This window comes from Mastomys coucha, unplaced genomic scaffold (assembly GCF_008632895.1).
Source record: "Mastomys coucha isolate ucsf_1 unplaced genomic scaffold, UCSF_Mcou_1 pScaffold3, whole genome shotgun sequence".
Lineage (NCBI taxonomy): Eukaryota > Metazoa > Chordata > Mammalia > Rodentia > Muridae > Mastomys > Mastomys coucha.
Genome location: NW_022196909.1, coordinates 33,781,063 through 33,785,184, shown reverse-complemented (window position 1 = coordinate 33,785,184; position 4,122 = coordinate 33,781,063). Strand labels below are relative to the sequence as shown.

The window sequence follows — 4,122 nt, the reverse complement described above, 5'->3', positions numbered from 1 at the left end:
GAACACGTCTGAGTTAGGGGATACCAGCGACTGTCTGAAATCCAGGAGGCACAGATCTCCTTTTGGATCTTTATTGCCTCTTATCCTTTATCAGGATTTTATCCCCGATACTATGGATGTGACTGGAGTAGACAAGTGTGCATAGCAGTGGTTCTGTGCAGAAGCCTGTAGGATCAAGACAGTCAACAGTCTGTCATGGAATGGGAAGGGGTTCATGAGACCCTAGGATTAATTAAGGAGCTAAGTGTAGTTGATGGCTTTGTAAGGGAGGGAGGGTTCATTCTTGAGGAAGTGGCTCCTGGTAGGCCAAACACATTTCACTGGCTGGCCCCATACTCAGGAGTATGTAGATCGTGGAAACTGAAGTTGGTGTATTGTTAAACCTTTTCTTTTTTAATACAGGATACAAAGGTGGAGGTTGTAGGGAGGCAGTGGTGAACCTGGGAGTCTCTAAGGGGGTAAATATAATAAAAAAAAATACTTGGCATGCAATTCTCAAAGAATCAATTGAAATATTTTTAAAAGTAAAATTGAGGTAGTAAAGAAAATTAATTAAAATTAAAAAATGAGGCACCCCTCTCAAAATACTATGAGTACCTGTACTCAACAGAGATTTTGGATTAAATTTTAAATTTTCTAAAAAAAAAAATTTAGGGTGTCAAATGATGGGTTGCTGACACAAAACTCACTGGACCAACTGGGAGGTGATGTCCGGGCTTGGAGCCAGTAGTGTATCCCAGGAGCGACTCCACCCCTAGGCGTGCTCAACACTCCCATTCTCCCTAGAGCTCATGACTTGGGAGAGAGTGGCCCAGACAACTTTCCAGCAGGATGGAAACATTCTTTGTTCATTCAGCAGTCATTGTGAGTAACTGAAACATGATTCAGGCTGACCAAGGAGCTAAAGTTTAAATTTTATTTCATTTTTTAATGGAGATATGAATATCAAATTGGGCGACAGGGTTTTAGAGAACTCCATGCTGGGCTTTCTCTGGCTATGCCTTGTCCCCAGGGGTGAGGGGTAGGGACTAGAGGGCTTCCGTGGCCCTTCCCTTTCACATTCCTCAAGAATGAAAGAGAAGTTCAACGAGGGACAGATGGGTTTGACAACAGGAGGTTTGTTGGGGGGGAAGTGGCTCAGTGTGGGTTGTGTGTGCTGGATTCCACAGATTAGATTCAAGGCCTTATGATTTCAAGATGGACACTTTACCAATTGAGACACACACACCCCATACCCTCACCCCATCCCACCTGTTTCTGTTGAGAAGAATAGTGGAAAGTCAGGGAATTGAGTGCAGCAGAAAGGATCTGTAATCCCAACTCTGGGCACTCGAAGACGTGGCAGTCTCTGGAGCCCTTGGTGAGAGACACTCTATGAAAAACTATAAGGCACAGGGGAACCAAAGAGGATCTCTGAAGTTAATATCTGGCCTCCACATGGATGCACACATATGCACATGTACCTGCATATCCACATAAACAGATCACATGTACGCAAGCACACACACACACGTAAGTATACATGCACAGAACATCTTAGCCAATGCAATAGAATAAGAGAGCCATATGTCAGGACTGAAGACCAGAGACCAGAAGTGTCCCCTTTAAATCAGCAGCTGAAGACACGGCTTTAGGGTCATACTAAGAGACTACCCATGAGAGGACCAAGAGAGGAAGGCTGAATGGGGCTCTGTCTTAGTCAGGGTTTACTATTCCTGCACAAACATCATGACCAAGGAGCAAGTTGGGGAGGAAAGGGTTTACTCAGCTTACACTTCCACATGGCTGTTCATCACCAAAGGAAGTCAGGACTGGAACTCAGGCAGGTCAGGAAGCAGGAGCGGATGCAGAGGCCATGGAGGGATGTTCCTTACTGGCTTGCCTCCCCTGGCTTGCTCAGCCTGTTCTCTTATAGAACCCAAGACTTCCAGCCCAGGGATGGCACCACCCACAAGGGGCCCTCCCCTCTTGATCACTAATTGAGTGATCACTAATTGAGCTGGACCTCATGGAGGCATTTCCTCAGCTGAAGCTCCCTTCTCTGTGATAACTCCAGCCTGTGTCAAGTTGACACACAAGACCAGCCAGCACAGGCTCATTCTCCCACAGTCACCTTGTCTATTTCTACTTGAGGTCTTGGGAAGAAGAGAAAGTCCTTCTGGAATGGAGAAGGAAGAATTGTGCATATTTCGCCCGAGGGCAGATCCTTCCCGGCTCCAGGTCTTGGTGCACCTCGTCTGTGATAAGAAGCCCGTGATGCCCACAGCTCTATTACAATCAACCCTAGAATAGAAGAGAAACTGACCAGGCTTCACCAGGGCTGTGATAAAGCATCCCTGGCTCTGACTTCCCACATGGTGTATGTTCATTCTGTTGCTCCTTACTGTCAGGCTTTTCCCTAAGGAGATCATGTCCCAATCATGGTGCTGAAGATACAGGTCGGAATCTGGAGACCTACCCTTGGCTGAATCAAATCCCTACTGAACTTTGGGCATCAAGAGGGGGAGAAATACCTCTCTCCTGTGGCTGATTCTTTTCTGTCTTGTCAATCACTGGATTGATTCGGGGGGGGGGGAGGGGGAATCACACCTTTCATTTCCTTTTGGAAATATTTGCAACAAGGAGGAAGAAGAGACATTGCTTTCCTAAAAAAGTCAGACAGCTGCCCTGATTTGATAGGACAAGAGACTCTTAGGGAGGACAGGGTAGTCAGGTATTCTGAGAAGAAGGTGAGAAAAAGAACCTGTTTCCCTTTCTCTTCTCTGAATCTGGGCAGCGGCGGAGGGTGCAGTCATTTGAAGTCTGTGACTGGGCCTGACTAAGACTGGGGGGTGTGTGGGGGGAGGGTATTAAACGATAAAAATTAAAGAGATGGAAAAAAAACCTACAGTTAAGTCTGTGGATGTGTGTGGACGAGGCTAGCCCTTTCCTACCTTCTAATCTCAGCCTGTGGGTCGCAATCCCTTTGTATGTGTGTGTGTGTGTGTGTGTTGGGGGGAGGTGGTCACCTATCAGCCATCTTGCATCTCAGATATTTATATTACAATTCATAATAGTATCAAAATTACAGCTATGAAGTTGCAACAGAATAGTTTTATGGTTGGATGGGAGGCGCCACAACATGAACTATATTATAGGATCACAGCACTAGGAAGGTTCACGGCTGTGTTAGTCACTTGTTGGATTAAACTAGCTTGAAGACAGAGCATCTTAGGGAAGAACGAGTTTATTTTGGCTTAAGGTCACAGAGAGATAGTGTCCATCTTGGTGGGTGAATGCATGCAAAAGTCAGATTATGCACTGTGGCAGGAACAAAATGCAGGCTGGTCACACCTCATCCCCACACAGGAAGCAGCTGAGAGGAAGAGCCGGAAGTGGGCATAAGGCTATCGAGTCCTGAAGCCCATCCCTACCGACATATTTCCTCCAAAAAGCCTCTAGCTCCTGCAGGTTCCCCATAACCGCTCCAGAAAGTACCACCAGGCAGGGGATTGAGTGTTGAAACACACAAGCCTGTGGGGGTGTTTCTTAATCAAACCACCACAATGACAAAGCAGTCAAGGCCCGGCCGGTTGCAACTGACATGTGAACTCAGCCAGCTGGTGTTAGAAGTTGCTAACAGGGTGCTTCTTGTCCGTCTGTCTCCTTAACGTCTACAGTTTTTCCTACCTTTGTTTTTCAACTCTCCACTGAGCCCTCAGGCCCTAGTCTTCTCTTAAGCCCTCGGCTAGCTCCTTTCTGAAATATGGATCAGCTCGACCTCACTTTCCCCCATCTTTATAATCTCAACTCCACTGATTTGTAGGAAATGAAAACCCTGACACAGCAGCATTCACAATTGGATGGGGCCATTGATGGGCAGCAAGCACTACTATGAACCAAAGGGATGACCCTCTAACCTGGGAAACTTCAGGCACCTTGACATTCTGCTGGAGAAGTGAGACAGGTGAGTCTAGCTGTGTGCTCCCAGTCCTGTATCTGGGGGATGGACAGGGTTGCTGTGGGGGGAAAAGCCAGTGATGTTTTTCACATGTACCTCAAATACCAGTGTGTTTTCAATCTTCTTCTTCTTCTTCTTCTTCTTCTTCTTCTTCTTCTTCTTCTTCTTCTTCTTCTTCTTCT

General features: G+C 46.5%; 1 long non-coding RNA gene across 2 annotated transcripts in view; it reads left to right on the top strand.

The window, feature by feature from the left end:
• The window catches only part of LOC116074854, a 21,246-nt gene that overhangs the window by 8,164 nt on the left and 8,960 nt on the right, over nt 1–4,122 (top strand). For both annotated transcript variants that reach the window (XR_004112307.1, XR_004112306.1), the window contains exon 2: nt 3,806–3,946. This is a non-coding gene — a long non-coding RNA (uncharacterized LOC116074854). The remainder of the gene's footprint in view (nt 1–3,805; nt 3,947–4,122) is intronic.